Source organism: Plectropomus leopardus, chromosome 11, assembly GCF_026936395.1.
Source record: "Plectropomus leopardus strain MGB_pleo_1.0 chromosome 11, ASM2693639v1, whole genome shotgun sequence".
In the NCBI taxonomy this organism is placed as follows: domain Eukaryota; kingdom Metazoa; phylum Chordata; class Actinopteri; order Perciformes; family Serranidae; genus Plectropomus; species Plectropomus leopardus.
Window position 1 is genome coordinate 1,535,449 of NC_142186.1, and position 27,145 is coordinate 1,562,593.

Consider the following 27,145-nt stretch of genomic DNA (forward strand, 5'->3'; position numbering starts at 1 on the left):
CGACTGCTGGCTGGTGTCAGGTGGAACATCCTGAAGCTGTTGGACTGGCATGTAAGTGGGGACGCATCTGAGCTGAGAGAAGCTGAGTGAGCAGCTGAATGGTAATGAGATCATGCAGAGACAAGCTGCAGGATTTAGACTGAAACAGAACCAGCTTCAGTCTGAAAAGAACACTTACTGGTAATTCCATACTGAAAAACATGCTAATCAGTGCTGCCACCCTAATAGAGTCTGTCAGTCAGAAGCCAGGATATATTTGTATTTAAAATTATTATGACTTTATTACAAGTTTTTACATTACAGGTTATCACTTTAGTCTCTTGTTTCAGTCATTCAACCTATATTTTCACTGTATATGATGTGTAGAATTAAAGAAATGAAGGAATGAAGGCATACAGAGAAAATATGAGAAGCATTAAATATTGATTGATTAAATCTGGATGACACACTGCAAGCTTGACCAGCACCCAATGGCAACCTCACTGAACTTCTGTGACTTGCGCAATTTTAGCATCCAGTGTGAAAGGTCTAATTGCTTAATTTAGGAAGCAGGCAGCACTTCATGGAAAATCGGCACACTTTGCGAAATTACCGCTTCCAGTGTGAACCCAGTGCAAGTTTAAATCTTTCATTTAGATTTCCAATTCAGTTCAATTTGGTTTGATTTGATTCAATTTAATGGCCCACAAATCACAGTTTGCCTCAGAGGGCTTTACAGCATACGACATCCCTCTGTCCTTCGACCCTCACTGTGGATAAGGAAAAGCGAAAAAAATAGGTCAAGGTCAAAATAATGATGATAATGATGATGATGATGATGATGATGATGATGATGATGATGAAGATGATGATCAAAATTTATTTGTCTTGCACAGCACTTGTGTGCAGCTTTGGCACACTTGTACTATCCTGTGCATCCTTTCTTGCAGTGACAGTGGATAAATTCGTAGTACAGTTTTGATGCTTCAGGGAGAGTAGTCTAAAGCGGCCGCCACCTGGTTGTTTTCTTTGATTGTGGCATCTCTGGATCCACAACCAATGCCTGTTTCCAACAGTTGTCTTGGGAGCAAGTGAGCTTGAGCTGCTGCTTTAATGCTGGCTAACTTGAATTTTTGACCTCTGTGTGAAGAGCAGTTTCCCGCACCACAAATCTCTCTAGCATTAACACTGATCCTTCAGTGAACATCATCATTCCGATTAATATAGCATTAAAAAAGACAAGCATGTGACCAGCTCCAATAATGTATGGTAAAAGGATGTCCAAAAGTTTTTAACATAATTTAATCTTGATCTAAAATGCATTTTCTTGAATTCTGGTGATCTTAAAAGAATCACCAAAGGAATGGACACCCCCAGTTTAGTTGGAAATTGCACTTAAAATGTTTTTCTTCACTGGTTCCAAAATTCAACACATTTGGACATCAGATCCAGAGAACTGGCGGCAATTGTGAATTTGACCTCATTGTCCACATTCCACATCATTAAAGAAACACTACAGAATGCACTATGGTAGAAACTTCATGCTTTTCTCATAAAATGCACATTTATTTTAATATGAGAGCTTTTCTGTTGTACTATTTTTGTTTAACAATTCTTTGTTTTGCTTATAATTCAGTTTGATTCTTTTCCCCTGCTTAATTGTACTGTTACTCCTCTATTCCCCCCTGGGCATATCAGGGGAACCTAACATTGATCCTGAATGTCGATTCATTTGTCATTAAAGTATTGTTTTTGCATATTTTGTGTTTTTTCCTATTTCCAAGGTTTTACCATTATTATTTTGAGGTTTGGCAAGAGAGCTATCACATTGGGGCTGTCATTTGCATGCTCCAGAACCCTAACTTAATTCCAGGATATGGTTTAGGAGGCTCCAGAGTTAAAAGTACAATTTGCTGATTTTCAACAAGCTTTGTATCATTATAATGTGGATGCATCAAAGAACTGTGGTAAACTTCCCCCCATAAAACCAGATATCCCTTCTCCCCTCCCAGAGTTTTGCTGGGTTTCAGGCTGTTGCTTGAAACTAAGGCTGTATTCAGCATTTTCATTTTACCCACCACCCATGCAGCCACCACAGACACAAATAGTATAGAAGAGAAAGCCACGCCTCTCGATATCTCTCACAAACTCAGACCAAACAAAAAAAAATTAAATAGAGCTGATCAAATATAAATTTATTTTATGTTATGTTACTGCACTGCCTATTTCATGCATAAAATGTTTTAAGAAACATATTTCAGTGCCCTATTTAGCTGATAGTTTGTGAAGAGGGGGTGGATGCCATATGGTTTCCTGCATAGTGAAAATGAAAGAAACAGTAGAAAGTGAGATCAAACAGTAAAACTAAGCTGCTTTGAAGTATAAACCAATATTCTGTGACTGTGTTGTGACTGTGTTCACCTCAAATGTTTTCAGAAACATGTGTTAGCTTAGTGTTTGGAATACCAGATCATTTGTTACTAGCCGACTACCATCGTGTCATACAGACAAGTTGTCATTACGTCCCTTTCCAGCCAGAGTGTTTATTGGTACAGTCAACACGTTGAAAACACGATTAAAAGTCTAAATATTGTGCTAGTCTGACTAAAAATGGATATTTAAAACACATGTAAACATGTTAATCCGAATTAAATTTTACTAAGTCAAATTTCTTGAAGTCGGATTAACACATCTAGAAAAAAATGTTAAAAATGTTTTTTGTGAACATTTCACATTACATTACATTTTCATTCAAATAATGGTCTGTAATCTCAGTCCTCGATCACGTTTTGAATGATGCTTTGAAAATGTTCTTCCTTTGTTCTCATGAAACATTGTTGGAATGTTTTATAAAAGAACATTCTATGATCTGTCACCTCTCAACATCACCAAACTACCCTCAGAATGTTGCAATTATAACGTCACGTCTAAGTCAGCTTTTAACCTCACAGGGACATTATTTGAAATGATAAACATCCTACACAAATGTTCTTTGAACATCAGATTAAAATATTTTCTTTAAAATAATATTGCAACTTGTAGGTAACGTAAACCAGTGTTGTGGGAATGTTGCCTGCTAGCTGGAGACCTTTTCCTCTGTTTTTTCTGATTCAACTAACTCTAATTTCAAAAGCATTTGTGTCTTTCTCCTGCAGAGAAAGAATAGTTTTATGAAAAGACTATCTTTCCAGTAGTTAAATACTTCTTTAACTTATCGATGTTTGCTGAACATAAACATAATGTGGACACAGTTCAGATAACAACGTACCATATTCATTTGAAAAGTTACATTTTTCATGTAATGCTTTATTTTATGTAGTGAGGTGTGATAACACTACATGACAGTAGTATTCTGGAGCCAGCTTCACTGTGGTATTTAAGCACATGTTGTTGCAGCCCCCTGGCAGATCACCAATCAGGCCAAATACTCAGGTGTGTCGACCTTTCTGCAAGCCACTGCAACCTCTGTGTACCTGCAGCTGATACCCAACCACAATCCACTGCCGTATCAGCCTGGATATTTTCACACATTGATCTTGTAATTTCCTCTCAGAACTGCTGGAAAAATACTCGGAGGTGATAATAGGATAAAGATCTTGGCACTGGCCAGGTCCACAGCAACAAATGCACATATAGGAGTCAGTCAAGCAGAGGAAGACAGAGGACATTCACATCCAACACCAGAGATTATCTTTGAACAGAGATAGGACTGAAATTCTCCTGTTACATAGCATGACCGCCATTAACTGTCAAGCTCCACATTGCAGTTGTGGACTGAGAGCAAATGGTCAAATAGTCAAATTTAAAAATACTGCAGTCTATAAAAAAATACCAATTGTTGGCACCAATCCTGGAACATGAATATCAGCCTTCAGAACTCCATATCAATCAAACAGCAGCAGGCTCTTCCTCGCATAAAAAAGGACAGAGCATTGAAATGGAACATATTAGTGATGACACACTGAGCCAACATCCAGAGCTCCACACACACTTGAAAAACTCAAGTGTTGTGTCAAAGTGGTGTCTTGATGAACTCTAACTGAGAATGAATGGTTACAATCATCTCAGTGTGGGAAAGTGCATCACCAATCCAGGCTGGAAGTTTTCTTTTCATTATTGGTGGGAAAGTAGGCCGACTTTAACAGGAAATGGAAACTTCAGAAGCGTGGCGGAGCAGCCACGGTCATCAGATTGCAGAGGGAAGTACAGCTGCACTTATCGCACATGGCTGCATTTCAAATGGTTTGGGAGAGTTACTCAACTGAGTTAACAAACCTGGAAAGTATGGCATCTGTGGGCAGGCTTTTCATGTTCGATTGGATTTCATGATCTTCAACATGTTAAATTCATCAAACTTGAAAATGAAAGAAAGAGTGAGAAAGAAAGGGACAAGTCATTTTTTCCATTCTCTCATTACATTGACCTCAGCTTTGGTGAACTAGGCGCCTATACTGTAGTGTAGAACAAAAGTGGAGTGAAGCTGCCTGGCCTAACAGGACGTGTGCTGTCTGCGGGGGCTCAGGACGGGAGGATGCCACTGGTTGCCCCCCCCCCCCCTCACTCTCTCTCTCTCTATATATATAATTGGACCTGTGGGTCTTTGCTGCCTGTCCTACTCTTTCTCTCCCCCTGTCAGAATAAAGGCAAAAGCCAAACAACAACAATAACAAAAAACCCCAAACAAAGAAACATATATAACGTATATGAAGTGACCATATGTGGAGGAGTGAGGGGTGGATCTGACTGAGAAGCCAAGGACACTATCAGCAGACAGCTGGTAACTTAAAGTGATCTCCCTTTAATATGCATAACTTTGGCCTTTAATAAAATGTAAAATTGTGAATCATATAAAAATTCACCCCTGTACAGTTGTCATGAATGTTGAAATTAGCTATAGAAGCCAAAACTGTTAATCTTGGAGGTTGCTGCTTGGTAATCATCCAGACTTTTGGTAGCAGTCCTGAAAACATCCCAGTCTGTTCAGTCCAAGCACGCACAAACATCCTCCGCAGCTTTTCTGGTCATCTGCTTTGACGCCCTCACAACAGGTTTACAAAGCTTTTCTGCTGTGTACTGATCCTGGATGAGAAAGAGTTCCTGTCATTGCAGAGACATTTCAGTCAAAAACTGAAAAAAAGAAATTTAAAAAAAGCTTATCCACTGGGTCTTTACATCCTTAGATGATGGGAGTGCATGAGGAATTTTCAGTAACACTTTATACAAAGACCACATCTATAATGCATTATAGTGAAATTTCATGGTAAAATATATTCAATTATAAATGTCAAGGGTCTTATGGATGCTCTTGACAGTTATAAACTAGAGGTTGACTGATGGGACTTATAATGCATTATAAATACTCACCTATACACGCATCAACACTCGATTGTCATATTCTTCAGCTTTGAAATAGACTTGTGAAGATGTCTGATTAGAGACTCACTGAAAAGATATTTAATTGGGACATCTCACATTTAAGGTGATACATGGTACAAGCCAAAATTATGAACTTATTGTCTCATAAGGGATGGTTATAGTATAGATCCCCGTGTGAAGTATAATTTAAACAAAGGATAAAGATTGCTGTGCGTTTTAACGTTAGCTCTGGAGACTGGCAGGTTTAATGACACTCGAAAGGAGGGCAGACTCTGTTCGTTGTGTGACCTTGGTGATATTAAGAATGAGGTGCATTTTTTTTGTTGCCCTGTTTATGATGTACAATTTCTAAATTGTTATGCCAATTTCTTTTGGTTGGATGGATATGATAAACTTGACTTGTGCTTCAGGAAGGGAACCTTTTTTGTTTTCAAATTTCCTGGCTCATGCTTGGCAGACAATGCAGAATATATTGTTTAAAACCGAGCTGTAAATTATCTGTGATCTCTGTAATGAAATGAATTATTTGACTGCTGTAACTGTGATTTTGGTGTGTTATAAACCCATGAGGGTTGACATGAAAACAAAAGAAATCAATCAATCAATCATTTGGTAAGGACTAATAGTATGCTATAACACTCCATGCAGTACCATTAGTTATTGTTATACAAGTTAGTTCCAACCAAGCAATTTGATTGGTTAAGAGGCATTCCATGAGTGCTGATATAGGAGTACAACATCACTGGGACTGTTAACTTTTAACTCTGCATGTATCTCTCCGCTTCACAGCCATTCAATTTTTTTTCTTATTAATTAGTGTAAGAGTGAAAGTGGGATATGTTTATATTATGGTGTAAACATAGGTTCAAACAGCTGGTGCAGTTCAAGTAGCTGTCAGTTGGTCAGGTTAAAGGAGGAGAGAAGAAGAGAGGAGAGAGAAAAGATTGGGGGGCGAGAAAATATGGGAATTTTCAAACGTGGTTTGAGCTGACTGTACATGCACTGGAGCTACTAAAAGTTATGAAGAAGCCCAGTAGGGAGCAGCTGTAACAGACGGGTTTTGGTGAACCGCCGTTCACTGGAAGTAAACCAGCTGTCACAGATTTTACAAGGACGTGCAGTGAGACAGGGACACGCTCGTCAGACACTAATGGAAAATCATGGCAGAGTACACATACAGCCATGATGATATACAAGCACAACATCACTCCCTCTCGTGTAATGTTGCTTAATTGTATTTGTTCTATGACAATATGATAGCCTGTGACCTATTCCTTTAGTTTGCTTATTAAATTTCCTTTTGTACAGAACGACTGATACCATGGCATAACTCTAGCAGTTGGATGATCTGATCCAAGTCGATGTTGGTTCTGTCTTGTCAGCTGAGGTCCTGTGATAGCTGCTCTCTAATGACCTTACTGGCTTTCTCAGTGTTGAGCAATGTTGCATCCAATGGTCTGACAGCAGGAAAGAGAACAGAACCTCAATCAGAGAAAAGTCTGGAAGTGACTTTTGGAAATCTGAGGTATTTACATTGTCAAATTTAAAACAGGGAGTATGGCTGTTCATCTACGGTGGCTCAGGAGTAATTGTGACATCTTAGATCTTAGTTTTATTACTTCATTGCTAACCCTAAGGCTAAACGTGAATCCTAAGTTTTCCACACCTATTGATACAAACAGTAGCTATGTTAGCTTAATGGTAGATTTTGATGAAGCCTACAGATGATTTGGCATCTGTTTGTCTGTTTCATGGAAAGTAGGGCTGGTTCAGCAGAACTGATCCAACTGGGAGTTTCTGAGTGGTGAGGCAGGAGTTTGCAAAGTTTCCATCCAAAGATATTTTGGACCAACACGATGTGGTAATTCCTTAGTGATGATTCAGATCCTCAGCAACAGTTCAAATAACGGAAAATGTTCTTTTCTGGCTTGAGATCTTCTAAAATGTTTGTATTTTACAAACTTGGATAGCTCTTATCTGTAGCCAAAATGTGTGTGTGTGTGTGTGTATGTGTGTAATATAAGTTAAGTTGGTCATCACAACACAACACTGGTCCTCCACATGGACTGGTCTCTGTTCCATGACTCCCACACTTTCTTGCCGTTCTCTGTCTGCAAAGGGTTTTCCTGGATCTACACCCCCCCATCCCCCACCAGTTCTCAGACAGAGAGACGATGTGTGGGGGAAGTTATGGCACCCAATTCCAACTTTAAAGAGCATGCATACTACATGCTAACATAAATTCTTCCTCCTCAGTGCATGGTCTTCATCACCTAGTTTTCCCCTTGTCTCCCCTTCCACATGATGACCACCCCTCTTGGGAAAAGGCTGCTGCTGCTGGGAATTAGATGTTTGATATGGAAATTCTTCCATTTTTTTTCAATATTTGTGTCTATGTGTGGTGTCCTTTTTTTCTTTTAAAAATTATAAAGAGCATGTATGCTTATGTTATAGAATAGACAGAAAGGAAACAAACAGGAGAGAAAACAGACATTTAAAGGTAGGGTTGGGCACTGAGTCTCGAGCATCGATGGGAACCGGGACTTACATTCTGATTCTCCTGGAACCGTTCAAATTTTTAAATTTCGATTCTTAGTTTCTATGCCCAGTCCACTGACCAGAAGAAATAGCTGTCTAACACCAACGAAGAGAAAGCCACCGAACACCAACGAACAAGAAGCCGCATGAATGATTGCAACCATGGCAACCATGGACAGTGTGCAATGGCGCTCAAAAGTTTGGCTGAACTCTGGTAAAAAAAAAAGACCGGTTGGCTCAGTGCAACATTTGCAACACAATTATATCGTGCAAAAGAGGGTGCATGACCAACATGATTAAACACCTCAGAGAGAGTGCCCCGTCTTTGACGCGCTGTGCCGGCCTTTCTCTAACCAGTCAGAATCAGGTAAGTAAAACAATAAATTATGTCTGCCTTATGCCAACATTGAGGCAGCAAACAAACTGTACTGCTAATCAATGGGTCAACTCAAATATCCAGCTAACGTTAGCCCGTGTACTTTTTCATAGACAAATGACCTGACGTTATCGCTAACGTTAGCTAGGCAGTAGACCAGGCTCCGCGATGTGCTACTCCGTTCACCGTAGCATCCAAAGGAAAGATATCAGTGCAACAAATTGAAAGCTTCATCTACACCCAGCAAACGTGTGTTCTCCACTGCAGGAGACACTATTTGTCCAGAACGCTCACGCATACTGCCTGACAAGGTAGATATGATCATTTTCCTCGCCAAAAACTGTTTCTGATTTTCTACTGTACCTGCTGCCAATCTGGACTGGGTTTTACAAGTTGTTCTTTTTCGTTTGTTTAATAGTCTGCACCAGGTTAGCCCATCAGTGGGAGCTCAGTAACATGTTTAAGTGCATGCAGCATCAGACACTCTCTAACACATAAACAACAGGATATGTGTAAATGTTTTTTCTTTTTTTTTTATAAATTGTATGTTTATTTGGAATGAACAAACAAGTACAGCATTACATTGTTTAGAAAAACTGAAGCAAGTGGCATTCCAGTTTTTTTGTTTTAGGCCAGAATAAAAAGAGACATCCATCGTCCAGGCATCAAAGTTCAGAGGAGGATAAACTCAAATTGTGGATCAGGTGTCAGTCCCCTCCAGAATCCACTCTCCTCATATTAACGTGATGTGGTAACATAAATAAGTGCACTGAGGTAGCACAGGTGGAGACAGCTTTCACTTAAAGCCTGGATTTACTCAAAGCCCAGGACAGATAGAGTCCATAGATAAGCACAGGTTCGCTTGTAGAAGGTTCTGGCATGGTTTAAAGCGAGCAAAAACAGTTAGTATAACATGTTCATATAACATAACAATGTACAAAAAACATGGGGGGGGTGTTCCTGCCTTCGCTGCCACATAATTAGTCGACAATAGCCAGTCACATTAATAAAATAAATAAGTTACAGAGCAATATTACCAGTGGGGTCAGATAAAGTCTGCTCTTATGGGGGTTATGAATGAGATCCAGTTTTTCCAGATTTGGAAAAATTTGTCTTTTTGGAGTCTTATTTGGTAAGTTAATTTTTCCATCTTGAATATTTCCAAAGTAATTCCAAACCAGTCATCCAAAGTAGGTTGAGTCGGGGTTAACCATCTCCTTGTAATTGTTTTCTTGCTTGCCACCAAGAGTATTTGCAGCAGTTTTATTTCTCTTCTATGTTTCAGAAAGGGAACATGCCCCAGGTATAGGATATCAAAATTCAAGGGAAATTAAAAGTTAAAACTGCGCTTAACGACACCTGGATATCCCTCCAGAATTTTTTAACTTGGGACAATCCCAGAAGATATGGTAGTATAGGCAGTGGTCGAGCCACATAGCCTCCAGCATTGCATATATACCCCTTTATATCTTTCCTGGTGTGGTGTCTTAGCATCTGATAATATTCTTCCAGCAATGCTCTCTCCAGATCATGGAGCTAGATGTTGTTGACTGGAAGGACCAGATATTACTCCAAGCCTCCTCAGAAATCTGGAGCCCTGATTCCCCTTCCCATTTGTCTTTGATATAGAGAGTGTTTTTCCTGTTGGCATTGGAGAGGGCTGTGTACAGCTTGGAGATGGACTTGAAGGACAATGGTCCCATGCTTTTCAAAATGCGAAAGAATTCCTGATTCCGTATCTGAGAAGCCAGTTAATTTACAATCATGATCGATATAGGAGCGTAATTGCAGATATCTATGGAATTCATTCCGTGTCAGGCCATGCTTGTTCTGCAGGGTCTCAAAACTGCACACAGTGTTTCTCTGAGTGAGTGAGATGAACGTTGAGAGACCATACATTGACCATAGTTTAAAGCTGGAGTCTTGTCTATTAGGAATAAAATCAGAGTCATAAGCAAACCATCTAAATATTCTCAGCATTTTATGAATCCCACAATTATTAATCACCTTCTGCCAGACTTCTGAAGAGTGTGGGACAACCAGGGGTTCCCCATTCTTCCAGGTGACATGTTAGGCCCTTATCCGCAATTACAGCTTGGATAGGAAACTGGGTTGATAGTTTGAATTCTAACTCCTTCCATTTAGCTGAATATGTTTCATTACACCAATACAGGAGGGGGACAATTTGGGCAGCATAGTAATAGTTTCTTAGGCAGGGGAGGCCCAGCCTCCATTTTCCTTAGTGAGTTGAATGGTGGAATATTTAATCCTGGGTTTATGACTGCCAGATAAATCTGGATATCCATTTGTCCCATTCCTGAATTGGTTTTCACACACTTCGATAGGAAGGTTTCTGAAAAGGTAGAGTAGACGTGGTAAGATATTCGTCTTGATTGCACTTTATCCTAGAACTAAGACTAAGGAAGGGATCAAGTTCCATCTATGTAAATCTGTCTTTATACTTAGAGAAATTGGCATTACATAATTTTCCTGGAAAGCCTCGAAATATCCCTGGTCAGATGTATACCTAGATATTTTATTTTCTCGCTGTCCCAGTTTACCTTTTTAAATTTCTTACGTAAGGTTGAGGAGGTCAGATAGTTGAGGGTCATGACCTGAGTTTTTAAGATATTGATTTTATAACCGAGAGTTTACTCAAGACATATTCAAAGCAGACATCAATTCACTAAATGAATTCTCTGGATCACCCAGGCAGACCAACACGTCAGTCAGCTTAACATTGCTGCCTTATGTTCAGCTCCTGACAGGGTGATACCACTTAATATTTTGATTTTGTCTTATTAATTGACCTAGTGTTTCTATGAATAAATTGAAAAGGAGAGGTGAAATTGGCGCAGCCCTGTCTGCATCCACACATTCAAGAGAAAGGCCTCAGACAGATCACCATTGACCTTGATACGGGCTGAGGGTCTGTCGTGATAATGCCTGAATTATTCTAATAAATTTATTCTGGAATCTAAATTTACCCAGTGTCTTGTATAAGAATGCCCATCTGACGGAGTCGAAGGCTTTCTCAGCATCCAAGCTCCTATAATTGCTTGAGTTTTATCATTTTTATTTGTCCTAGGATGTGCAGTATTCTTCTGGTATTATCTGTTGTTTGCCTGTGATGTGTAAACCGGTCTGATCTAAATTAATGAGGTCTGGCAGCACCTTCTCCAGTCTGCAGCAAGGATAGAAGTAAACAGTTTATAATCTAAATTGAGGACACTAATTGGTCGGTAATTCCGCAATCTCGACTATCTTTCCCTCCTTCGGGATAACTGAAATAGTGGCCTCCTCCAAGAGGGCGGGATTTCCTCCCGGAGGGTGTGGTTAAATGTCTTCAACAGTAGTGGACTAGTTCTGTTCTTAAAATGCGATACCATTGAGAATTGTATCCATCTGGTCCTACTGCCTTCCCAATTTTAATCTGGTGATAGCTGCATTAATTTCCTCTGTTGAGATCGGTTTAGTTAGGTTCTCATTTTCAACATCTGAGAGTGAAGGTAAGTCTAAATTGTTGAGAAAAGCATCAATGCGAACCTCCCCGCAGCATCCGTTGTGAGTATAAATCCTATAAAAGATCTCAAAACATTCCTGAATCCTTTCTAATTTAGTTTCCACAATGTTAGTTTTGGGATTCTTAATTTTAAAAATTGTACTGTCCTCCTGTTGCTTCCGTAGTTTATACGCCAGGTATTTTGTTGATTTCCTCATCTCATAATATTTTGTCTTAGGAAGGTTAGATTCTTCTGAACCTCCTGTGTGTAAATATCATCGATTTCCCTGCAATTTTTAATTTCCTGCTTGCAGCAGGGTTTGGATTGTTAATGTCTTCATGTTGCTTCAATTTTAACCTCATTTGTAGATCAGATAGTTTTGTCCTTTGATCTTTTTAGATGGGAAGTGATAGAAATTAGTTTACCTCTCAGTACCGCTTTAAGCGTTTATCCCATAACATTATTGCTGATACCTCCTGTGTCGTTAGTTTCTAAAAATTCTTTTATGTCTTCCTTTATTTTAGAGACTATGGCAGGGTCATTTAATATGTGTGGAATTGAGTTTCCACAGAGTGGTTCGTTTTTTTCCTCTCCACCTGCAGGGATAGAGAGATAGGATTATGATCGGATAGGTCCCTCGTTAGTATACTGCAGTCTTGATCCTAAATCTGTCCACGTTAAACATAAAGAAATAATCCAATCTGGTGTAGACTTTAAAATGAGCCAGAGTAGTGTGTAATCTCTACTAGATGGGGAAAGCTCTCCACACGCCTATTATCCCCATTTCTGTCATGTAGGTGTTGACTTTCCTTATGAGTGGGATAGAATAATTAGTCGGGTTAGATGAGTCTAGTTTGGGATCAAGTCTAAAGTTAAAGTCCCCCCCACAGACAACTGTGCCCTGAGAATCCACCATTAAATCAAAAATATTCCTATAGAATAGCCAATCACTGCCTGGTGGGGCATATACATTTAAAATTGTGATTTCAGATCCCTCTATCCTTCCTGTTACTCTGATAAATCTGCCCTCCTCATCGCTGGTTTCTAAGAGATGTTCGTAATTGAGTGAGCCAGAGATGAGTATAGCCACGCCTCTTGTGTTTAACTTTGTCAGAAGAGGAAAAGACATGTTTAAAACCCCTTCTTCAACCTCAAATGATCTGTTTGGTTCATGTGTGTCTCTTGGAGCAATGCGATCTGTGCGCCTACCTTCTTTTAATTTAGATAAAATCTTATTCATCTTAATCATATTCAGAACCCCATTAACATTAAAAGAAATTATTTTCACTGGCTCAATTTGCATGTAGTATTATTAGCTGACCGCACAACATACCCCTGGCAGCAACAGGCAGGTCCCCCCTACAAACCAACAAATAAAATCGACAAAAACCACAGAACTGTATTGTGAAAACCTGAAACATAAGAACTCCTAACCAAACTTCCAGCAGTGAGTCCCTACCACTGCTTCCCTTAGTCTTTGAAGGAATACCCCTATATATTCCTGAGATAGGGGCCTTCCACTGTGATGACACCCAATAAAGAGAAACCCTCCCTTTCTAGCTCGGCTAACAATAGCATTTCACAGCATCGCCCATATCTTAACATATTATTAGTTCTCGTCCCTGCCTGTATACTTCTGCAGTCTCTCCTTGTATCCTGCAGCTCCTTGGTCTCTGCGGCGCCGGCTGGCCCCCGCCACGACGACCATCTCTGTAGTTTCTCCTGGGAGTCGAGGTGGTTTAATCATTTTCACTGGGAGGCCCCTGCCCGCCAGATCCGCTGCCTCTTCCACAGTGTTGTAAATTTCGCCCTTCCTCGTAGAGAACACTTTGAGTCGGGCTGGGTAGAGGGTTCGGAACCGCAGGTTCTTTTCTTTCAGAATCCTCCGTGCCTCTGCATACTCCTTCCTCATAGCCATGATTTCAAGAGGGTAGTCGTGGTCGAGGTTTACCTTGTTATTATTCCACATAAAACCTCTCTTCTGCCATGCTAATCTCAGCACTTCTTCTTTGACAGTGAAACACAGAAACTTTACCAGGATCGATCTGGGCTGGGAGCCGTTTGGTGCGGGGGGTGATAATGTTCTGTGCGCCTCTGATTTGTAGTGCTGTTGACTCGGGATGTTTAAATTCTCACGCAGTAATTTCTCCACGGCGGATCATGGATTGTGATCCCGACCTCCCTCTGGTATCCCAGTATAGCCTGAGCGCCTCCTCCTCGAGTAGGCCTCCAGCGACGCCAGTTTAAGTTGGAGTTTCTCCTGTGTTGTTATCATCTCAGCTAATAATTGCCTGTGCACTGGAGCATATCCTCATGCCCTGCGACCCTGGTTTCCACGTCGTTCAGCCTCGCGTTAATTTTGTCCTGTTCTTCCCTTATGTGTGTAAATGTTTTTTCATGAGGTTTTCAAAAAGAAAGTGTACTCCTGTGGAAGTAAACTTCATGACATTTATATTCAAGTACAAAGGTTTGATTTTTATATAATGGTTGAAAATAGCCCTGTGAGACATTCATAGTGAAGTTCATATAATTAAAAAAATCATGGAGAAGTTCAGACATTTCATCCAAAAAAAAACTGGTTAGTGCCCTCATTAAAACCATGCAAAGTTTTTTTGACCCTGCCTCTTAAAAGAATCAGAATCGAGAATCGTTTGGAACTGGAATCGAAACGAGGAATAGGAATTGGAACCAGAATCGTTGAAATTCAAACGATGCCCAACCCTAATTAAGGGTCTGTTTACATTGAAACATCTCGCATTGAACAAGAAAAATGCAAAGGTTAAATTAAAAAAATGCACTGCAAGAATTGTATGAAGCCATCAGCAGCAACATCACTAAGCAACTGGATGGAATCTTCAAAGTAGCTGCTGATTTTAATCAAACAGACCTCAAATCTGTCTTCCCTAAATTCCACCAGCATGTCCAGATCCCCACCAGAGGAAGTAATATCCTGGACCATGTGTATACAAGTATTCCTGACATCTACAAAGCTCTCCCACGCCCTCACTTTGGCCTATCAGATCATATTTCTCTGCTCCTTCTGCCGACATATTGTCAGCTGGTAAAAAGGCTCAAACCAGCAGTTAAAACTGTTAAAGTGTGGACAGATGAAGCCACAGCAGCTCTACAGGACTGTTTTGACTGCACAGATTGGCAAATGTTCAGAGATGCTGCCACTCAAGATAACAAGATCAATCTTGAAGAATATGCATCTTCTGTGACATCATATATCAGCAAATGTGCTGATGATGTGATGATCACAAAGATGGTGAGATCATTCCTCAACCAGAGCAATAAATCTGCCTTTCAGTCAGGGGGCAAGGAGGCACAGATTATCGCCAGAGCACAACTTCACAACTCCAGAGCTGGCATCAAGGAGGCTAAGAAGAGAAACCAACAGAGACTGGAGAGAGACCTCAACACGACAGCATTAAAGATATGTGGCAGGCGATTCAAAATGTCACAGGCTACAGCAGCAGAAAAGCCCCCTTCATATGTGAGGCCATGCTGCTGGACGAGCTGAACACATTTAACACTCGCTTTGACCTGCTCAATAAGGACTCAGCTGTGAAGTCTACTCTGCCTCCAGAGGACTGGCCACTCTCAGTAACCACAGCAGATGTGAGAAAACTCCTGCTGAGTGTGAATATAAACAAGTCCACAGGCCCAGACAACATTCTTGGATGTGTATTAAAAACGTGTGCTGATCAGCTTGTTAATGTCATGACTGACATTTTTAACATCTCACTCTCACAAGAGACTGTTCCCTCCTGCCTCAAGACAGCCATCATTGTCCTTGTACCTAAAAGTCTGCTGTATCTAGTCTTAATGACTACCGCCCTGTGCTCTGAGAAACTGGTTCTCCAGCACATCAAAGACAACATCCCTGCCTACAGGTGAGAAGAACACAAAGGATACTGAAAGACAGCAGCCACCCCAGCCACAGTCTGTTAACCCTGCTGCAATCTGGAAAAAGATACAGAAGTATCTGCTGCAGAACCACCAGACTACAGAGCAGCTTCTTTTCCCAGGCTGAGAGACTCCTCTACTTCTCCTTCGACGACAAAAAGATGTAGCAGGATTAAGGATCACCTTAAAATTTTCTTAAACTATGTTTAAGAAAAATTACAATAAAGTTACCTGGTACCTTGTAGACTTTTTTGCAGTTTGACCTTTCCTTCATTTTAGGGTGCCTGAAAACGCAAACTCTTAAAACTGGGTTTGAGAGTATAATCTTTACTCTTTTTTAAACACATTATCGGTATGTTCATAATTCATTATATACAGTACATTGGCATCATAATGGGTTATGATTATTTTCATAAAGCATTGTAAATAACCATGAGTGCCTATAACGCATTAGCATAAGCATTATAATGCATTACAAGTATGATCATAATCCGTTATAATGACCTATAGACAGGGGATTCACAGAAAGTGTAAGAATGTATTTCAGCTGTTTTTGCAGATCTGATTAGATGAGGTTTAGCGTTTTCACAATGTTATCGTGTAAATGCAGTTTTTTTTTTAAATGCAAAGGAAAGACTTTTCTGTTTTTAGTAGGGTTGTTCTCATATAAACATGGTCTAAAATGTGTTTTTGAAACAAGGCAATGGCATGGGCCAGTGTGTGTTTGTGTGCACTATGTGTGGTACTGCGGAGTATATGCACTGGCTAATTCCAGCCGTGGCCTCAGATGCACCGTGGGGGAGTTTACAAGCTACAACAGAACACTGTAACAGCAATAACAAACAACAGAGGGAAGAGCTCCTTACAAGCGTGAGGCAGACAGAGGGACTAGCGCTAGGTCACCATCATGCCAGGGCCTTCAGCCAACCACACTGCACTGCTCAGGATCCTCAGGTCACCTGTGTGGGGGAGGTAGCTCCAGAACACATTAGCGTGTTACGAGTTTGAATGTCTCGTCAATATAAGGAGATGTTAATATTTTGCATATTTTCTATCACTGAAATATTTAATAGAATGCAGTTTGACTTATCCCATACATGTTTTACCTTCACAGTAAGAATCCAGTCATAACAAGTGTCTATTTCAAATTCTAAACCATAGATCTCTTTAGAAAGTATCACAAGACATCAATATTTGGTCACTTAATTTAACGTTTTTAATGTTTTAGAGAGCAGGCAAAATATATTTGTTGCATATTTTGTTTATGCAGAAAAAAAACCCAAACCTCTATGACACAATATCATATCCTTTTTGAACCTAATACATGAAAACATAAAATATAGAAATAAATAATGATTTAAATTTATTTTATTGAACTAAAAATGGCAAGAAGATTCTGGAGCGGTGTGGTTCATTATATAACCATTTATAACTATTACATCCATCAAACACTGTCCTCATTGCTACCCTATATCATAAAAAAATCTCCATAACTACTATCCAATTATTACTTTTAACTATTAATTAAACCTTAACCATCATTTAACCAACTAACAAAACAAACAAACAGAAAAACTATATAATATTTCCATACAAAGTTTTAAAATCTGAGCAAGGATCTGCAGGATATTTAGAGTGACAGCAGCATCCATTCATACAGTGTAAAAGCTAACGGTGCTAAAGATGGATCCCAAATATGCAACAACATTTTTGCCAACACTAGATGAAAAACAGAACCCAGAGACTGCATCCATTAACTTGCTGTGAGCTGTATATTCACTGCTTCTTCATCTTACAGGGCGGTGCTCCTCTGTGCTGCTGCCTGCATGTCTGCAGTTACAGAGTGGCATGAATTTAAGAGCATTCACCCTGCAGCAAATCTGTGGACCAAAACGTTCCCAGAAGTAAACTGCATAGAGAAAAAAACTGCTTGACTGGAAGAAATCTCAATTAACTGAATGTCTGAACTCAGTAGACAGCTGTGTGAATTGTTACTGCGCTCTGACACAGTAATTAATACTGTAAAATACTGTAATTATCTAGCAGGATCACCAATTATATTAGATGACTCCGAATATGTATATCACAATTATTTACACATCATTTATGGGATGTAGATCCCTGTAGATCTTCAAATATAATTAGAAGAAAACTTGGATGCTTTGAATGTCTGGAATTAACTTGTCATCCATTTTACACTTGCCAAGCTCAGCTACTATTCATGATCACAGAAATATGACTGAACCTGCTCCAAAGTGTAAGAAGAAAAAAATATGAAGTGTTAGTGTTATTCCTGTGAAGCCAGACTGTTAACAAGAGCCAGAAAGTTTGTGTGTATGTGTATGTAAACTGCCCATGCGTGGTCAGCGTTCACACAGTGTGTGTTCGCTTGCTTTTCCTAAACTTAGCCACAATCTGAAATCTGTCTAATGTCATAATACAGTTCTATGGGAATACATTGTGAAAATGCAACTTTGTTTTGCAACCTGAAGTTGTCTCAATTTCCACCAACAAATTCTTGGCCCCTGCCAGGCTGTCTTGTGTGTTACTATCAAGCTCTCCAACATTTCTTACTTGTGTTTGCCTCATCTACCTGTTCTGACCCTGCTTGCCTGTTTTTTGTCTGCCCCTTCTTGAATTTGTTAGCCTGTGTGACTGATCTCGTGGTTTTGACTTTGCCTGAGAAGTAACCAAACTTTCCTAACAACTGACTGTAATACCCAAACTGAGCCACAGACACAAGCCAGCATGACCAACACAGTCTCATCCAAACTCATCACATGGTGTCGCTCTGTCAGTGACCTTTCGTGTCTACTTACGACAGTTTAGGTATCCTTCTGTGTCAGCTGCTTACTGGATGCTTTTATGGTGATGTCAACAAATGCACATGATGGGATGAAACAACATGGCCCTAATATTTACACAACAGCGCGGACTGTAACGATGGTCAGGATTAGGCAACAAAGTGGCAGTCAGTTAGCTTCTCCTCTTTAGCTTTTAGCAAAAGAGGCACATGGTAAGTGTAAACACCTACACACATTCACAGGGGAAGCAAACTCTGCACTCCAACGCAAAAGTTGGTTGTTTTAGGGACCCATCCACCTTCCCATCTGCCCACCCTATAAGAGCATTTGCACTCCTAATATTACATAGTAGTAAGCAATGTTATTACCTGACACTGTCTGTCAGTGTTGGTCACGTGACAGCGCAAGCTGATGTGCTCGATGCCATATGGCCGCATGCCAGCGTATATGACAACGTTCTGTCAGAGTTTGTTGCATCTGATGCGGTACAGAAGTGTTCTGGATGGATACTCAAGGTTGCTTTTAGTGTCAGGCTTGTACACCGAAAGCACTAACAGAGCGGCGCTATTTGACAAGTTTGGGGTGAGAACGAGCTTTCAGTGACACAACACTATGATCAGTTGCTCACCTTCCTATTGGAGACTGTGCAGGTGATGGCTGTCTGTCTGCTTATAATGCATTATAAATACCTATACTCACCTATACACATATCAACAATCAACTGTAGTAAGGACTCACACTGCGCTATAACAGTCCATGTTTTATCATAGGTTATCATTGTATGTGTTAAGTAAAGTGAGGCACATATTGATGCATTTATAATAATGTATGCTTCATTATAATCCTTCATTGTTGGTGTTTAGTAAAGTGTAACATATTTTCATGAATTTATAAGAATATATGCGACATCATAAGCGATTAATGCCTACCATACACTAAAATACTTTAAAAGACTGAAATCTGAAACCCACTGACATCTAAATACAATGTGTCAGAATTTAGAGAGAGCATTCAAAACACACTTACATTCATTATAAGGCACATCTATTATGTTTATTTATGACTGTTGATATTGTGGTGCCTGGTACTTTGTGGGGACTGGTGGTCTTGTGTTTTCTGTGCTGGGTGTTTTTTTCTGTTTCTCTCCCTGTTTTTGCAGGGGCTGGGCGTGGCTTCCTGGTACTGGAGCTCTCAGCACACTTCCTCACCTGCGCCTCATCACCAATCACCTCTCCCTGCAGTATAACAACGCCTGCTTCACTCTTCTCTGGTGCCAGATTGTTTCCCACCTTACCAGTGGTAGATCGGCCGTCTCTCAGAATTTTTACTTCCATCTCATGTCTCTTGTGACTTTTGAATTTTGTGCTTACTTGTGTTGTCTCTGTGCTTCCTCCAGTGCTTCTCCTCACCGAGGTCCAGTGCCTCGCCGCCCAGCCCCTCGCCTTTGGACTCAGCCACCCTCAGCCCTCTTCCCACGGACAATCCTCGCTCTCAGCCACCACCCGCCTCACGCTCTCCCTTGCCACCCTACAGCCACCATTTCCTACAGCCTCGTCTGCTTCCCCCACCTTCACGCTCCCGGCTTCCCATTTCTCCAGTCCCTTTACCCTCCGCATCATTATTATCATTAAAAGACTTTGTTAATTGTTCACCCCATTTCTGCGTGTTTGCTCTTGGGTCCTTCACTCTCACTGTGGTTACGCAGAGCGTCACAGATATAGCACATCACTAAGCATTATGTGGGTTTGAGTGTAGTCATAAAGCATTGTGAATGCATTATCATTCGCCATGAATGCCTTCGTAATGCATTATAGATGTGGTCATCAAAGAAAGTGTTACCGAAATTTCCAGTGGCATGATGTTGACCATTCCCACAAGCCTATACACGTTTTAGTCTTTGTTGAATATTTGCTGCTTTTAGATTTTAATCTTACTCTGCGACCTTGCAGCATATATTATGTCTACAGAACCCTAACAGTCACCCTCTGTCTGCTTGCCATACATCAGTACCCTCTGCCCAGCTCCTAACTACCCCAGCCCTAACCCCCTGCCCGTGTATCCCCCTCCTCCAGGTCGTTGGGTTTATCCCCAGCCCGGCTCGTCATACTGATGGACAGGGACAGTTGGGTTTCCTGGCTCCAAATCAAGGCCAGCGCTCGCCCTGAGAGACAACACTCCATTCAATAAGGGGGTCCATTCCACAGGGGCGAGCTGGGAGTTATTCAATCCACTGCTGCCTCTCTCACATGGCCCTGCCTGAACATCACACACACACACACACACACACACACACACACACACACAGAGGGGGAGAGAGTCACACACACTCTAAGGCATACAACACTGATGCACGCATATTACACACAGCCTCAAGATCAAGTAAAATAGAAGTTGGCTGAGCTACAAAGATATCATATGTAGCTTTTCATCTGTCTCATTTAGATGAATATCAGGATCCTAGAACAATAAACAGCAGCTCTGCCGGGCTCAGTGCAACACACATACCCTCAGTCCCACTAATATTCCATCCGCTCTGGCAGCAGCCATTTATCTGCATAATGATGCAATCATCTCATTGAAGGCAAATTTCATGCACAAATACTTTCTGCAATACTATCATTTGGCTTGTGTTAGACCTGTGCAATCATCAAGAGGAGGCCAACGATGTCATGTTTTTAGATATTCCGATGTTCCGATGTCAAGTTCAAACACTTAAGCTGTTGCTCTGTGTCCACTTCAAGAGCAGTTGAAGTATTACTGCTGAAACCTGTACACACACACACACACACACACACACACAACCATCAGCAAACCAACATGAAGAGTCTTTGTTTAAATTCAGTTCCTGTCAGAGTTGAACTATCAACACACCTATCCCCACAGCAACCAGCCCTACTCACAAAATAAGAAAGTAAAGGGGGTGCCACTAATGCCAAAATTAAGATTTCTTAACATTTTTTGCGATGGTCTATCAATGTTAAAAACAAACTTGTGTTGTTGGCTTGCTGACTGAAAGCACCAATGAATAAAAGAGTGAGAGGAAGTCAGGAGAGTAAGAAAGTGAATGACAGAGAGGAAATCTAAGCAGGGAGAGTTAGGGGCTACACACATGCAGTGTTTTTTGCATGCTCATTTCTATTGTTTTCAGTGAAGAGCCATGGCAGGTGTGCTCATAAGTCACACATACGCCATCATAACATGCATGTGTTCCCGAGCGATTGTTTTTTAGACTGCATCGATAGCATCCAGCATAGATTAACAGAGTTCATCTTTTGGAACACAAGCATTGCATGTCATGTGCAAATCACAGTGGACAGATGTCTTTCCTTTCTTCTGTTTACATAATTTTAATGCAGAGATAACCTGTGTTTCACTTCTCTCCTATGGACCATATTTCAGGCCCAATACACACTTAAAAAACAGCTGGAAGAAGATCAGCTCTGCACTCTGGATTTCTGGTAAGAAGGTTTATTGCCTTTGCCTTTGCAACATGTGACATGACATAGCAAAAGTAATAATAACAACAACAAGTGTCACAACAGCTGTCAAGCTGTTAGGGGCCAGCCCGTTATCATTCCAAACTTGTAAAATTGTGCTGCTGCGAGTTTTTGGCATAATATTGTTACGCCAGAAGCCACGCTCGTGTTTGCACGTGATGCCGTTGGATGTTATCAGATGAAAACCTGTCACAATGTTATTAAATGCTGGCAGATGGCTGGATGGCACCTGCAATGTCCACGATACACCACAGAACGGCATCAGGTTGGTTCTCTGCCAATAACGACATACTATAAAGAGTGCAAGGGTATCTATAGGGGAGGCGGGAGGGGCAGTGCATGAGTCAAACAGACCCTGGATTTTCATGCAGGAGTCTGGTGATCACTTCCTGTCTGAATGTTATGGATTTTTTTTCTACACCTTACCATGTGACGACTTAGAAAGAGAATGTGTTGCTGGAGCACACAAGGCCCTTCCTCCAGAACATATGAAGTCAACTAAGCCTAAAAATAATGAGCCAACTTGAATCCCAGTCTCTGGTGAGAAAGTCCAGTCCTTGACCCATTCATCAACCACATCTTACTCCCTCAGTTGACTGTGTTGCTCTAACAGAAGATCAGCTGACTTTCTGGCAGTGCATCTGTGAGTTTTTTATTGTATATTTTTGGTACGTGGTAGTGTGTTGGAAGTGGGTTTTCAACAAAGAAACAACAGAGTGATGCACAAAACTGCTGCTCCGCAAGCAGACAACATGGCAAACCATTAAGCACTATTAATCTTACGGGCCATTCATCTCACATGAGTGTGGTGTGAGTCATTAGGTATCGTTAATCTCTGCCCCGTGGCTGTGGGGCAAAGGGGCTGTAGGGAGGGGGTTAGGGAGCACAGGAGGAGGTCCGGTTCTCTGAGGCCCCTCACTGAGCTGGTCTGCACTTCACACAGCTGAAATATACAGTATTCATCAACAGCTGCAACCCAAAGGCTCTGTGTCGGGTAATTGTTTCCTTACACAGTATAGATGAGAGATATAGAAATCTGTGTCCCATAAAAACATGTTACCCCAGTTGTGTGTCTTTTACCACCTTTAAATGGAACCCTTCAGATAATTTCGAAGCCCACTCGTTAATTCTTGTGAATTTTAAGACCCACAACAAAAAGAAGGTACAACATAGGTAAGTAACCACAGTAATAAACATTTTTTAAAAAGTGTAGTCCAGGGGCTCTGACATTTTCAAATCTGACCTTCTCAGGAAGTTATCAGCCTGTCATCACCAGAAAAACAACAACAAGGAATGGAATTATCTAATTTTTGCATGCAACTTTTTGCTATCATACAAAAAATGTCCTCTTACAGAAACAACAAAGGCATGCTGTTGTCATAATGACTAAAAACATATTTTTGCTTATCTTAATGGAAATGTACATTTTAAGGTAAATCAAGTGAAAATGCAAAACCATGATATGTAAATTAATGCTAGTATGAGCCGTCTTAGCAATGGTAACTTTCGAGGAAACGATGTGGTTAAGAAAAAAATAAGTAAATTGCAACTCATAGGCACCTGTTTTAGTCTGTAACCTGTTCTGTTTACCCAAGTCGTTTTTCTGAACCTAAAGCTTCGTCCAGCCTGTTCTCACTCAGTACTCTTCAAATATGTCCGCTCTGTCTACAAGCGTACGAGCATGACGCCAAAAGCCACCTTGCATGTCCAACTGGAATGCGGCTGGACGGCGTCAGACGAGAATGTGCGCGCACAGAACTGGTGGCATTATTATTATACACTTGCGGACAACTGGATGGCACTGGGCGCATCCACATGCAACGTGTGTGGGCGGTGTGACTTAAGAACACGTGCGCATGACACTGAAGGACAGCGTCAGGTAATAACGCTGCTGTTATTTAAGGAGTGTGACTACTCTTATAGGAAAGGCGGGAGGGGGGAGTGGATGGGGGAGTCTGAAGTTCATTTCCCGTGCAGATGTTTGTATTTTTTTTCCTATACCTTACCATGTGCCTCTTTTGCCTAAATCTGTGACTTTGTTACCTAATCCTAACCATAGTTACATTCTGCGCTGTTGTGTGAACAACATGCTGCATCATTGCACCATATGCATTTGTTGACATCATGGTAATGGGCTGCATCATCCCAAGATGACCCCATGATTTTGCTACCGAAAGCACAGAGAGAGCGGCACTATTTGACGAGTTGAGAGTAAGAACAGGCTGGTCTGTGGGTAAGGGCCAAAACCAAAATTGTCAGACAAATTCAAGGAATGGCAAGAAAGTTTGTTGTTTATATCCAAATTACAAACCATTACCATGACTAAGGTGTGGTCCAAATTATGTCCTGCCTCTTACAGGCATTCCCCAACTGCCACCTCTATTTTTTGTTATTTTTGCTAGGCTCCTCATTTCACTAGTTTACAGGTCAACAAGAAAACAATACACAAAATCAAAGACTCATCTCCCTGCATATGAAGCTCTTAACACACCTCTGAGCTATTTTTTGTTCTCTTTCCTAATATGCTATTTATGGATGCACAAAACTCAAAACATAATGAATTCTACAGATCAATGGGAGGACTAGAAAGGGTCATGGAGGCACATGTGGGTAAGGTCTGGGCACTTCTGCTCCATCCTCCAGAGCGCTGCCTCTCTCCACACTGTGCCTCCATGTCAACCCCCCCACCACAAAAAAAGTCAATAAAAGTCTGGGAAATTCCCAGCCTTGTAATGTAACTGTGTAAAACATAACACTGTGTGCACGATTGTGACTGCGTTCTGAGTCCTGAGCTACTACAGTCCCAGATGTTTGAGCAGGCATCCAGGAACCCTGGCAAAGTAATTTGCTTGGAAAAGAGGGAAGAATTGAAATGTGTGTGTGTGTGTGTGTGTGTGTGTTTGTGTGTGTGAGTAAGAGAGAGGGGTAAAGGATTTCAGCTGATGTTGTTCCTAAAAGATCAATGCACACACCAATATTTGACAGATATACGGTATTTTGCAACAGTACCTAGTATATTCAAACTCAAGATTTTCCAAAGGCTTTCAGCGACGTCATGAATTCAGTAATGCCTTCAGAATTGTCTTTCTTGCTGGAGTGTACATAGCATGGGAATATTGACACACACACACACACACACACACACACACACACACACACACACACACACACACACATATATCAGTCTAGAAGGAGAGCCAGCTGAGCAGAGTGTAGCAGCACAGTGTTGAAGTGTGTGTTGGTGAAGTAGAGGCACGTGAGCAGGAGAGACAGCAGCTTCGTGGAATTTCCATTCAGCCATGTCATATTCCCCAGCACACTGTCTTTCCACAGCTCCTGTCTCACACACTGCACTCTCTGTCCTCTGAGAACTACACTTTGCTTCATCTTTCTATCATTTGCTTCATATATGACTGTTTGCATTAGCAAAATAATACCTGAATAACAATTTACTTTAATATGTCAGGCTGAATGTTTTAAACGAGTGTTTTATAGCTGGTTATTCCTTCAGTATGTACATCTGGTAACAACACAACGAGGCATGGTTGGCTAAAGCCAACTGAGATGCAGAATGAGTTATTTTGGGTGTTATGGGAAGGGTGTTTCATCTATTTTCTACACAGACAATGTTAAATGACAAGTGAAGCATTTTAAAGCTTGGATGGGCATGAAACTCATCCAGTGCAGTTACCCAAGCTGAACGAAATTCTTTTTTTTTTTTTTTTTTTAAAAAAAGGTACAAGCCTGTTGATAAAAAAATGTAATAGGTTGACAATTACTCCCAAGATACCTTTTTAAGCTGATGAAAAAAATCAGAATAAATCAGTTGGCTTTTAGGTAATGAATCAGTTTTTGATTAGTTCAGCTACGTCAGCATTACTAAACTGAGAAATGAACAGATCTTTTCAGGATGTGATTCAGTTCTGTTAATTACAAAAGCTTCATTCTCTTGACAGAAAACATTTTGTCAACGACAAAACACACAACACTTATGCCACCAATGTAAAGATATATGGGGAAGTAAATCTTAAGACCTCACCAAAAATCTTGGGCACAAAGAGAGCAATTGCATCAAAGAAGCAGAGGCCATGGACACATTTCTGAACAAAAAAAGGGCGAAAAAGCAACAGGTTTGAAATACAAGTCTGAACATGACAAAGGTGAGGGGCTAGGCAAAATAGAAGTTTTAAACCTAGAGTGAAGATGCTGGTATCCAATGAAACTACATGTTTCACAAGGCATGCATTTATTACAGCTATGTCTTGCCAGCTGATTGGAAAAAAAGTTCCAAAGTAAGGCTAAATTTTGGAAAATTTTGGAAAAAACAACCTCTTACCAGTTTGGTAAGATTGAGTCTGGTGTTCTCACACTGTTGATTTTTTTTGTTACCAGTATGAACTATATAAACAATGTGAAATATATATATATACACACACACACATATATATATATATCATCTTGGTGTAGGTTTAAACCCAGCGAAAGCTCTATGTGGATGATACTATCATTTATACTGTGACATCATCTTTAAAAGTGTCATTGAATTTCTTACAGACCACTTGGAATGTACTGTGCATATGTTACTTTGTAAGATGTTAAATTAGAATGGGTTGGGACTAGGATTTTACTTATCATCATCTAGTGATTGTACAGTCTTAACACTAGATGGCACTTATCTGGAGAGGAAAACTTCTTTAAGAAATTCTTTAGCATCTGGCTTGATAACAGGTTCACGTTTTCTGCCCACACTGACAGCCTCCTAAGAAAACATTTTCCTTTTAAAAATAATTTATTTTTACTGCTAGGAAAACATCATTCCAAAGTACATTTAAGTATAATCCTACAGTGATTTTGTTAATATGCATACATCTTCATCGGTTTTGAAAGAACTGTAGTCTATTATGCTGTCTTGCAGTTTGTAACTAATGCAAGCTTCTGTACAGATCATTTAACATTATATGGAATTGTTTAATGGACTTGGAGAACAACCCATATGTTCATTTTTATTGCTTCTCTGAGTAAATCATAGTAGTATATACCTTGTTTACTGACATCTTTCTAGGTAGGTATAAGAAGCAGAGCCTGGAAACTTTACCCTCTTTCAATATGCTTAAAAGCATATTCATTTTAGTTTTTACAGAACAATGATATTGCTCTTCAGTT